The sequence below is a fragment of the Anas platyrhynchos genome, chromosome 11, assembly GCF_047663525.1.
Source record: "Anas platyrhynchos isolate ZD024472 breed Pekin duck chromosome 11, IASCAAS_PekinDuck_T2T, whole genome shotgun sequence".
NCBI lineage: Eukaryota > Metazoa > Chordata > Aves > Anseriformes > Anatidae > Anas > Anas platyrhynchos.
Genome location: NC_092597.1, coordinates 22,901,174 through 22,913,711, shown reverse-complemented (window position 1 = coordinate 22,913,711; position 12,538 = coordinate 22,901,174). Strand labels below are relative to the sequence as shown.

Sequence of the window (12,538 nt, the reverse complement as noted above, 5' to 3'; positions counted from 1 at the left end):
AATAGCCTTGCGGAGCTAGTGAAAAAGGAGGGAGCTGGGTTTGCAGAAAAGAAGTGGGTAAGCCAGCAGTCACTTCCAGCATACGTGTTCTTCACTGTCCTTTGCTCCCAGTTTAGGTGGCTGGCACAAGATTTAGGAGCGCTGCAAACCAGGACAGAGAAGCAAGGGGAAGGTTAGGGACCTGGAAGCACAGAAGCAGTGGGAGGAGTGGAGAAATTTTTCAGGAGGCTGGGAGGCTGCAGTGAGTCCCTTGTGGAAACAGTGCATCGTTTCTGGCCCAAACTATCCCATTTGAAACTGTGCCATCACCTGCGGTCATGTACTGGCGTGCTACCAGGAAATGCACAGCACAGGACAAAGGATTTTGGCAGCCTCACATGTACATAAAATATAGTATGATGGGGAGATCCATCGTGTGGCTGCAGTGACATAATGTTCCATTAGCCGTTTTGCTATATTATCAAATTGGTCTTGGTCTTACATTTCTTACATACTGAGATGATTTAAAAAAGCCTGATCATGGCCAGTGTTATTGTTCTAATTAGAAATTTATCAGAAATAATACATAACACCAATAGAGCATTTCATCTTGAAGAGACTGTACAAGATTAGCATAAGATTGCTGGCTAGGAGCTAAGTTAATGCAGCTGTTAAAATCACTTGTCACAAGTATTTGGGTCTAAAGATTTTTAGCATATAACTTCTGGTACATCTTTCAGGAGGGAAACTGCAGCCATAGGATGAGATTTGTTCCCTGCCTGATATCTCTTCGGGCATCCAGTGTCACTGAGCAACCCTAAAAAGCAGCAGTAGTGCAGTCGATCTGACAATACAAGGGCAGATCCTCTGGACGGTAGAGGATGCTAGAGAAGAGGTAGATTTTCCGTCGTGCTTTTCACTGTTAGCATCCGCTCGGTCTTGCCTGGCATCAGCGCCAGCCAGCATCTCTGTGTTTGCTTACAGCTGCATGCTCCTGAAAATGGATGCATGCGTGGAGTTGCAAACCGAGGCACCTTGAAACGGGTCCAGAAGTTTGCATGATCTCCCACTGAGCACATCCGAGGAGTTTGATAGCTTTCTGCTCTGGACATGCCGTTCTTTCAGCCGCAGGAGGCAGGGACCCTTGTTTTTTTTTTTCTCACGTACCCTCTGCTGAGCTGCCAAGTGTTCCTGCCTCAGCCAGAGTTTGCTTCTTCATTTCCACATGCACGGCTCGGGTGCAACCTTGGGATGCCAGAGCGTCAGTCTGATTCTTTGTCCTTTGAGTCTATTTACAGTGTTTTCGTTGAATAGGACAAGGAAAAAAAATATATTAAAAAATCAGAGAACAGAAGGCTCCGGCACTAGATCACGCTGCCTCCCCCCCCCCCTCAGCCCCCAATAAATGGTTAAATAATCCCCCCCTCCTTTCCCCCAACAACAACAAATGGTTAAATAAACAACCAGCTAGCCAGCTGCCGACCCAACCACGAACGAGCGAAAAAGCCCAAAACCAGCTGCAGCGCCACGGGAAACGGGAAAGTTTCGGCGCTCGGAGCCGGCCCCAGCATCCCGGAGCTGCCGCCGCGCCTCGGTGCTGCGCTGGGGCCGGACCGGCTCCGAGCCCCCACCCCCGTCTCCTCCCCGCTCCTCCTTCCCTCCCCCGGGTCCTGCGGGGAGGCGGGTTTAAGGTGGGTCGTGCGGCCGCGGTAACTTTCCGAACAGAGCCAAAGAGGCGCCCGGAGCCCCCCGCAGCAGCGCCGCGCTCCCCGTGCCAGCAGCCCCGGCTCGGCCCCGCCGCCGCTCGCCGCCTCCCCAGCGCCGCGCAGCCGCCGCCGCCTCAGCCCCGGGAGCCAGCCCCGGGAGCCGGCCCCGGTCCCCCCGAGGTAGGTGCGAGTCGGGACGGGCGCTGCGGGGAAAGCCGGCCCGGAGCCCCGCTGCCTGCGGCCCCCGAGCCCCGCTCGTTCCCGGCGTAGCCTCCGCGGGGCAAGGAGCTTGCTCGGCACCCTCTGGCTGCACGGTTGGAGCCCCCTCCCCGGCTCCTTCTGCTGCTGCCCGGACACCCGGCACGAGTTGGGGCCGGGGGAGCGACCTCTCGCCAGCCGCCCCCGTTTCTGTCCTTTTCCCCGAGCCTTCGCTGGGCTCTCCTTGATGATTTTGGAAGTGATGATCTACGAGAGATGCGCGTAGGGGAAACCTTACGGCTGTATTAGGACTCTCCCCTATCAGCGCTTCTTTCAGAAGCTCCCCCCCACACACACACATCGCACGGGTTACTGGGGTGTTGTGTCGGCACGAACTTTCTTCTGGTTGCGGGAGACACGTTTGTCCCCGTTTGTCCCTGCCTTCGGACTGCTGCTCTGCGCGGGTGAGAGGACTCGGGCTGCTGCCTCGCTGCTTGGGGTTGCCTTGCTTCCCTTGCATTTACTTGACAGGGCTCGCGATGGAGAGAGTCTTGGGAGTAGGGAGAGGCACAAGGGAGAAGTTGTAGGATGCTGCCTGGGAGTGACACCTCCGTTCCTGAGGCTGGGAGCTGGTGTAACGATACTCTCGCTGGTGCTGCTCGGTGCTGCTCACTGCTGCCAAACATTCCCTTCGTTTGCCTAGGAAGAGCTCTGGCCACTCTGCCAGATGGTTGCTAACAAGGAGGGAGAAGTTTGGGAATGTCGGGGCACCAGCATCCTTAAGTGCTCTGCTGAGATTCTCAGGTGACAGCCCTGAGTTGTGATGCTGGCAGTTATTAACATCCGTCTGCAAGCACTGGGCATCTGCGTGGCCCTGAGAGGTGGGCAGAGGATCAATGTTTAGTGAAAGCAGGGCAGCCAATCTCTTGAAGTATCACAGGGGTTGGAGATTTAAATAAACCCTGTGACCGCTAAATACTGCAAAGGCTCGGGCTAACCCCCTAGCAGGAAGAAGTCTGGAGTTAACTAAAAGGAAGCCTCCAGTTCATATCTTGATGACCACCTGGTTTAGAACATAAATATGTAACGTATGAATTATGAATTACCTGGAATGTAGCAGCCTGTCTACCTTCCATATCTAGGCAAGCAGGAGAGAACCCCCTGTAATGCCCAGTCCTGTATTTCAGTAACAGAGATCTGTTATGTGAATAGAAAATTCTGTAGAGGTTTCTTCTGGGATACGTAAGACTAAGACCAAATTCTTCCTATACTGTCAGAGTTCCCTTAGAGTGCATCCAAAGCTTGTCTGTCCCTCTCTGTTTGGACTTTCTTACATGTCCATTTTGTTATTAAATTCCACAAGTTTTCCTTCTCAGAGTAAAGTCTGATGGATGGGTTCTTGCTGTGCTGATAGTAGCGCAAAATAAAGGCGAATAAATCAGCTAATCAGTTTCGTCATAGGATTTGATTTGATGTGATTGTTTAGAGACTGAGCATCTGGTCTTGCAAAAGCTGAAGAATAAGTTTATGTTCATCGAACCTGGTGTGGAGTCTGTGAAAGTTAGTGTGAGGCACCTCAACTGGTTTTGCATTAGGATAGTAAATATTAATGAGCACGTGTGTTAAAGGGTAGTGATGTATGTTAGCAAAATTAGTTTCAGTGCAAGTGCATGAGTTCTTATTTATTAGTACCAACCTCTGGAGACTTCTTCAATGTTCAAACTGTTGAATATATATATATATATATATATATATATATATATATATATATATATATATATATATATAAAATTTTCCTGCTTCTTGTTAATAGCCAAGTAAATCTGATGTGGAATTGTAAAAGTTGTATGGTGAAAGTGTTTAGACATATGAAGCAGTAAAAATAGTCATGTGGGGATTTCAGTGTTGTCTTTCTAATCAGCCAGTCATCTACTTTATAAAATTACATAATTTTAGTCAAACTATCAAAAAAGATGTCTGAGGTAAAATATAAAATATTATGATGAATTATGTTGTCCCTGTACTTTAGCTATTGAAAAAGGGCTAATTTGATATCTTGCTTTTTCAATTAAATATACGTTAATAGTCAGATAATCAAATAGAAGTCAGTGCTGTCTTCCACTAAGTTGAGTGTCTGTGAGTGTATTTACTATGAATGGGGCATTCAGCCATTTTTACTTGGAATACTTCATCATGCTTTAAATGTTAGACAGACTTAGTATTTAAGCAAATGCATACAGCAAAACTATAAATCTCTGAATACAGTTAATTGTCTTGGAACTGGGAACGTACCTTCAAGTACAACTACTTCTCCATAGTGTGGTCACAATTCTTGCAAATCTTTTATCTTCGTCTGTGAAATCATTTCCAATTCTGTGTTCTTACAAAGCATGTGTTGTGTTATTGTTTTCAAAACCATGTGGTTTGGGCTACTATTTAAATATAATATTTATGATACTACTATGGCTGTTCAGCTTAAAAAGAGAAGTGCTGCATACTGCTGCATACTAAAAAGCTTCGATGTAATTACTACTTCTGGTGGCACTGCTGTGCAAATCTCTGGGGCAGGAATTTAAATGGAGACTTTATACAGTTCACAGGTACTTTATATAAAAGCTATAAGCTCTTTTATTTATTTATTTATTTATTTTGAAACACGAGGGCTGGAGGCATGGGGGAATGGGGAATTGTGGTGTCCGCACTGTTTTTACGCTTTAAGAGTTCCAACCTGTATGCTTGCTGTTGGCTGTCAGGTACTTTCAGGTGCATAGTGTGTGTGGTGGATTCCCACAAACCATCCATCTGTACCACCGTGGGTTTGAATTACCTATTTACACACCTCTTTCTAATTGTCATTCCATGCAAATATGTCAGTTCTGGTTGCATCTTGCAGAGGAGTACTGAGAGACATGGGTTTACTTACACAGCCCCTTTCTCCCTTGCATATCCATGCAAAGGAAGCTGTAACACTGCAAGAATCAGAGTCTGGCTGCAGTTCAAAGCCAAAGTCACTGGGAATTTCTCCATTGGTGGTGATGGACTTTGGACCTCATTGTAGTTTGAGGTAGGATTCAGGTCTAGGTCATCTTTGGTTCTCTGCGGTAACCTGTCTAGTCTCTAGTTGTTGCTTCATCAGCATTCAGTTGTCCTGTGAGTCTTATGTCATATCTGATGCCCTGGTATGCATGTTCAGGTACCACTTGGACTCCATGTTCAGGCAACTAAATCCTTCCCTGGCTATCTCACATACTACAAAAAATGACTCGTATGTAAAACCTAGGACTAAAGCAATAGTTACAATTACAGTTGTGAATAAATGGGTTACCCCTAAGAAAGGGTTGTTCAGATCTTAATGGGAAAGATGGAAAAAAAAGTCACCCTCATTGTTCTGTACTGTGCAGGCTGACTGTACCGCAGTAGCAATTGGTACTTTTCTTTGCACAAAACTGATTGGAACCTCAGTGAGGAAGTCCTGTGTGTTAAGGAGAGATATATGAAAAAGCTTGTAGAAAATTAAGAGCTACCCTCAAAGGAGACAAATCCCAAACAGAATCAGTTGTAAAGACTGCCAGATGATTCCTGCCACATGATACTTCTATGTGACTCCTGCGAATGATGTACAATTGGTGTATGTGTACACAGGGAAGGAATTTTTTTTGAGTTTACGAAATGGGATCCTTATTCTAGGAATTAATGATTATATACCAGACTGATGAAGAGCCAATGTTCCATGCCCTTGTGAAGATCAGAATGGGTAACTGCAAAACAGTGTGCTACAGCCCAGAGTCTAAGGTGTTTAGTCAGGATATCCAAAGACTAATCCAGAATTCTCTAAGACACGTATGTTTACAAACACTTGTGTATGCGCGGTAGTTCTAAGCCCTCCAGGCAGTTTCTTCTGTCTGTTGCTGCTCTAAGGGGAAAGTACTGAAATTTGTATGAAAGCTTCTTTCTAAGAGAGGAAGAGAGGTACAAGATGAAGGTCACCACTTAGCCTGCTTGCAGAAATGCAGCAGGAAAGAAGAGCACATCCAACTTGAACCCAATTGCAAACAAGTCCAGAACTGGTAGGCCTAACTTTTTCCTTTGCAGTAAGAACTGCCGCGGAGAATTTCCCTTAGTAACAGCCTGACTAGAGAGGCTAATGAATAAATGGGCATGAGGCTGAAATCATGTTCACTGCTAGAGAGATGCTTTGTCTGGAAGAGGAGTAAGACACAGTAGTTGAGTGAAAAATAGTTCTGTGCTGTGACTTTGTGCACTTCATTTTCTAAGGTTTTCAACCCAACACATTCTAATGGTCACTGAGAACACTAGTACTAATAGCCACTGAGAAATATTTTGAAGAGTTAAAAAGGTACTCAAGAACTGCCAGAATATGATAGCCTAAAGGTTAATCAAGTGTGAAATTTGTGAACAACCTTTTTCTTTTTTTTTCCTTTTAAATTTAACTGGTAGATATGAGTAGAAATGGATACAGGTTCTCTTAAGTTCAAGTATGGAGCTAAACTTTTCCTTAAACACTTTTCTTGGATTCCTTGTTAAGATTTAGACTCTTGCTAATTACCTGCTGTTATCAAAAGTCTTTTGGTACATGATTTTTTTTGCAAGGTTTATGAAGTGTTGTGAACACATGAAAATCTGCTTTCTCTGGAACGAAGTAAGAAAAAAGCTACAGAGAAACTTTAAGATGGAATTCTCAGTTGTCTTGTTAAGGTACCAGAACAAGAGAGCAAATCGAAAGCTCCAAAACTTAAAGGATGCAACCTAAACCTACTTCTGTAGGTTCTGTACTAGGTTAAGGTGATTGTGGAGCATATTCTACTTTTCCATAGGGTTTGAATCTTTAATACTCATGTCTGGTTTTGACAAAGGCAGTCATTTGACAGAGACATATTAAGAGTCTTCATAAAGCAGAGGCTTTGGTACAGTTTTTTTTTCTCTCTTTTTTTTTTTTTTTTAAACTAGTGTAAAATGTGGAAGTATACTGATATAAAGTCAGTGTAAGCATGAGGAAAATCAAGTTCTTTATCATGCTTTTAAAATCTACCAAGTGAGAGAAGCATGGATGATTTGTAAGTAGTCGACTGGCATATGGTACCATTATGATAACATCATGTTCACAGCACTTTCCAGATTGATATACAACCTTTCTAAAATAAGCTTGGTAGAAAAAGAAAAAAAGAATGTAAAGTCATTTAGCAGCCAACATGCTTTTGGTAGCAGCATAGGACACTGGTAGGTGACTTCACTGACACTCAGTTTGTCAAATGAGTCGTGCATCATAGTCTACTACCTACTTGACAGGCAGCCACTCCAGAAAACTGCCATTGCACTTTGTACAGTGGAGCCTGATTCGTGCTTTCTTAATTCACAATGAAATGCTGCATTCATTTTCATTCCATGCAGTCTTGGGGAAGTCATGGAGGTTAGCACAAGGTAAAGAATTTTTTCCTCGGGAGAAAGTCCAGTATTACACCCTTTGTTAGCAGCATAAGGAGAAAGGCTGGGGTTATCTGGGGATGGAGACTGAGTTATACTCTAGTTCTGGATGGAATTATCCAGACTGAGATTGAAACTCTCATTGACATGCTATGTCATTTATGGTTCTCAAGGAACAGTAAAATCATAAATATTCTTAGAAGCAGAAGCCTTGACAAGACAAACTATAGCAATGTTTCACTATTCAAAGGGTTTTTATCTACTTGCCACAGCTAGCTTAATTCTATTAAAGAATTAAAACAATGACACTGTATATGGCATTATTATAGCATAAATTATACTTTTTTGCCTTCATTTAAATGTAAAAGCTGTAAATATCACTTTAAAGAAGTGCTGCCTGATTAATTTGAAATTGTATTAACTTGTGTGTGTTGAAATGGATAAGGCAAATCAAAACCATTAAAGTTACAACACCTACCATTTCTCAAACTTAGTAAAAATGTCCAATGTAGCAATGTTCTTCATCCCTTTTCCTCTTCTAATTTTCTTTTTTCTGCATATTTCAGGGAGGCATTTTATCACCCAAACAGGGCCAATCAGTTATTTTATAGATACAATTCAAGTATCAGAGAATTTACTTCTCCCTGTTATTACACATTGCCTTCTACAGAAGGCCATGTGACTAGTCACACACTATAACTCTAGAGAAAGATGAGTTTTATAATTCTTTGCAAAGAGACACTGCTTAGTAGACATTTGGAGGCTTGTTTCTGCAGATGGTAGGTATCCTCTTTAGCATGAATTGCCTTCTGGATAGGATGTCTGTGCCCCTTCCTCCTCCAAAGGGGCCTGGCAGCCCAGAGCAGGCCAGATACCTTATGCTTGGATTAGTCAAATCAAGTGAGATTAATCTTGTACTTTCATAATGATGCCTTGTTTTCATCCTTTCTGTATTTAAAAATTTGTTGTGAATGAATGAACAACTTTGAAGATTATCATTTGTAGCTCTGAGCTTTACTCTAGGTTTCACAGGTTTTGACAAAGTTACAGTGTATAAGCTAGACAGAGTTTTGCATGTATGTATGTATCTTGTGTGAAGGATAGTGATGTTTCTGTTAATGGCTTAAAGTGTCTGTAAACTTTCTGAGATTGAGGATTTGTGGATGTAACTCTAAGTACTTCCAGATAATCTTAGGACAGGAAAGATAGTTATGCTTAGTTATGTAGAGTTCTGTTTTGAGGAGCAAAGTCCAGTAACTGCAGTCACTGACTAGAATTAATAATAATCACTTTTCCAGAAGACTGCAAAAATCTTGAATAAGTACTCCAACAAATCAGTCTTCTTTAGTGGTGGTAAGTATAAATTATAGAGAGAAGTTCTTTTCGTTTAGAGTCTTTGGTGTCGTTATAGCTGTCATTAATTATGTATTAAGTGTTTGAAAGGAAAGACATCAGTAGCCTATAGGATATATTTGCATAGTAATTGAGGATTGATTAGATACAGTCTCCGCAGTGAGGGCTACTGGGAATAAGTCACAGAAATTAAAACAGTGGTAAATTATATTTACAAAACATTCATTTGTAATAATGGTAGTCAAATATACAGAGAGATTTGTAAACTGCAGATGGAAGAAGGCTCGTTTTCACAGTATTGTCTGTTGCAGGAGAGGATTCAGCCACTTGTTACCTAGCACTGGGTTACAAACTCTGGGGCAGGCATTGTGACTGATGTAAACTGAGGTCTGTCAAATGACAAAATACCATCTGCTGTTTGTGGTCAGAAGATAGTGAAGTATCTGTTAATAAACTGAATGAACGCAGTGGGTGCTTTTAACAGTTAAGGCACGTGGTATGTCCGTTCCAATCCATAGGCGTTTTGAACAGTTTTATTTTTCTTCATCTTTCTTTCCTACTTAGATTTTATCACCTTGGATGATAAAAATGGAAGTGAAATTTGTTTCTCAAATATGGTCTATGTGATTGTTTGTGGATGAACAGAGTGTAGTCTGAAAACAGAGCTGTTCCTTTTGCTCTGATCTGTAAAATGAAAAATATGTGGGAACTCTGAATAGGGGGCAAACAATGTTAAACAAGAAAGGCAATGGAAAATAGCTTGGCAAGCAGAGGTGTGTGGGTAGAAATAATACAGAAAGTCACTTTTATATATGGAAGAGAGTAAGAAAAAGAACCACAACTAGATAAACAAGAGGGGAGAACAAGACAACTAAATAAAATTCAACAACAGATAAGAAGCTCACCTCAGAAATACACGAGTTAAGTGAGAATGGGAAAGTGACGAATCAGCTCTGTGCGTGGTGTTTGAAATTGTTTTGCCTGGGAGAAGGAGAAAGAGGGGAGGGGAAAGGAGAAGCAGGTAGCAGGATGCTGTTGCACTGGTTAACATCCCCTGTTTAAAGTTGGTGCTTCGTAGATAATTTAGACATGCTCCTCACTTTTTTTTTTTTTTTTTTTAGCAGCTGATATATTTTCTTTTTTGTGCTCTTTTATTTTCCTGCAGGTCTTTCTTTTGTCTTATCCCTAGTGTTCTGTTAGGCTTTGTTTAAGGATAACATTCTCCACTTGAAGGGAGCTTGTCAGAATATTTGGCAGAGGATAATTTTATAGTATGTATTCTCTGTGTAGTAGAGAACTAAATTTAAGTTGCTCTGTATGCAGGCATTCCAAAAACAGAATACCTACAATCTAATCCTTTTGCTTCGTTCTAAGCTCCTAGAAGTCCAGAAAATTGGTGCTGTAGGACTTCTGCAACTAGAACTCTGTGGACTATGGGATATAGCAAGGAAAGAAGGATGGAAAGGGTGTCAGCCTTTTTGCTTTCAGCTGTTGGTTCCTGAACATACTCTGCATCTTGTTTGGTTCCTTCTTCACTCTAGTTAAAACAATGCAGGAGCAGAATATAGACTTAAAGTTCTGTTGACTTCTGTAAAAGATGTGTTCGCACAGGTACTCTAGAATGAAATAGGCTCTGACTTTCATACACAGCCTGTGGATGTGCAGAATATGCTGAAGGGGAAAGCAAATATGCATTCTGAGCTCCAAAAATTGCTGTTGCAGTGAAAATCGCAGTAATCTAGCACCCTGTATTTACTTGAAGGGAAAAGTAGATGTTTTTAGGATCCAATTGTTCCGACCTGCTGAATTGTGCTTGAAGGAGCACCCAGAAAGGTAGAAGGACTGGTGTCTCAGCGCTACGTCCCTACTTCACCAAGGAACACGGCCTCAGTGTGACCGTTCTTGTAGACTTCAACTCTGCTATCTGTGTGCTCCCACTCTACTCTGAACGGTTACCACCAGTCTGGTACTATTCAAATTTACTGTGCCTGGCTTCAGCAGTGCCTTTCAGTCGCAGCTTTCCGGGTGTTTTTCTTGAGGATCTGGTAGTCAACAGACACCTCGTTGGTGTTTGGAATAACGGGTGTTTGGGAGTGGACTGGTGTCAGCAGCAAAGCGAAAAGCTAGAAAAGCTTAGTGAAAAGAATTCAACTTAATCCTGAAAAGGAAGTAGTACAAAAGGAGGACATGGATCTTCTGAAAGGACAGTATTTGGGTATGTAGATTTATCTTTAGACATGCATTTCAAAAAGTTAGGGGTGTAATCTTACAAAATAAACTGCAGTGAGTTAAATACTTAGCAGTTGTAACTAAAGAATGAACAAACTTACCCAATGTTCTTTTGTTCTTTCATGGACACTGAATTCACTAGAAGACACAACTAAAGTTCTTGCTATTGCTTCTGTTTTATTTTGTTTTTGCCATAGCTGAGAGACAGCATTATAGATTTGTTAGCACTGGATTTACTTGAGTGAACCCATTTAGGAACATTGACTCTTTCTACCAAAAGGTTACTTTTTACATTTAAAAAGGTCTCCTTTGCATATTTTGGGTTACTTGAACACCACTTGTTTATTACATTGTGTGGGAAAAATAACAAGTAATATTAATTTTTTATTTCTTGCATGTTCTGTAGAAGAAACTGTGAGTTAGTATGCAAAACCTCAGTTAAGAGGGTACATTGTATATTATGAGCTGACTTTTTTGTGAGGGTTAGTGCATCTGCTTTCATGCATTTTTCTCGTTACCAGCATGAAGAATGCAGTCTTAAAAAGGTATGTCACTTCAGGTAAATCCTTAAGTCACAGTGAGAAAGATCTTATGATCAGATCAGACCATCTGATCAACTCACAGAGCAAGCAGTGCTTGCATGTGTGCATTTCCTACTAACTAACCCCTGCTGCTAGTCAGACACTTTCTTTCCAGCTAACTTCTTAGACGTGTGTATGAATTAAAAGAAATTTCTGTTGCGTGTTGCCTGTCATAGATATATATGTACACTTTTAATGCAAGTATTTTCTTATATTAGAAAAATAGATTATTATTTATTATGAAGGAGTTCATGGACAAAGAATTCTTTTCATATAGCTAAAAGTAATTGTTCAACAGCATCAGGTATTAGGCTGTTTAGAAACAGAAAAAGGTGATCTTCGTACCAGTCTCCTTTATACTGTAATATTATTATTATTTTTTAATTGTGCACAGGACTTAAATCTGTACAGTGTATGCCAAAAATATAATACAGCCTCTGTGTTGCTCACAAGTGTAACAAAAATCCAAAGCTTTGCTGCATGAAGGACATCACCTTTTATTGTTTGCTACCTCTGTCAGAATTGAGTTTCAAATCTGAACTCAAGCTAGGTCCACAATGATGGAAAGTGCTAGCAGTTGGGATATTCAGCTGCGCTGAAGTCTTGCTGTTCTTTTGAAGATGAGACTTTCATCAGATATATGTAGGACAGTAAGTTTTTTAGGACAAACAGTTTCTTTGGATGTCTTTACATAATATATAGGCCTTCATTCTGCTTGGGACCTTTGAGTACTTTTGTGAATTTGATATTAAGTAATAAATATACTGCTTACTGTTGTTTATTGGATAAGTCTAGTGCCAGAAAAAGAGATGTGTTACAGAATTGTGAAAGATGAAGCCTGTTCTTGGCTTTGTCAAAGATTCACTCTAATATCAATGCATTATATTTCCTGGGAATACTAATGCTCCTGATATTTTTTTAATCTTAGTATATTTGTAGAGTGCTCCAAGATTCTGTGCAAAGTCCTTGTTAATACTCTACGCATCCCTCGGCGAATTTAGTCTCGTATTAGCTATGGACCAGTCTACCCTGCTCATTTCCCTTTTAATT

The 12,538-nt window shown here is 41.4% G+C and overlaps 1 protein-coding gene and 1 long non-coding RNA gene across 10 annotated transcripts in view; one reads left to right on the top strand and one right to left on the bottom strand.

Moving 5' to 3' along the window:
• The window catches only part of MEGF11 (multiple EGF like domains 11), a 282,729-nt gene that overhangs the window by 17,400 nt on the left and 252,791 nt on the right, over positions 1-12,538 (top strand). The window contains exon 1 of one of the 9 annotated variants that reach the window (XM_027466490.3): positions 1,625-1,865. The exons of the other annotated variants lie outside the window; for them this stretch is intronic. The gene's annotated coding sequence lies outside the window, so the exon portion shown is untranslated. Of the gene's footprint in view, positions 1-1,624; positions 1,866-12,538 lie in introns of those variants that run through there. 9 annotated transcript variants of the gene reach the window in all.
• On the bottom strand, positions 88-1,604 carry LOC113844899 (uncharacterized). The gene is made up of 2 exons (XR_003499893.3): positions 1,444-1,604; positions 88-1,267 (listed from the first exon to the last, which is right to left on the bottom strand). It is a non-coding gene; the product is annotated as an uncharacterized lncRNA (long non-coding RNA).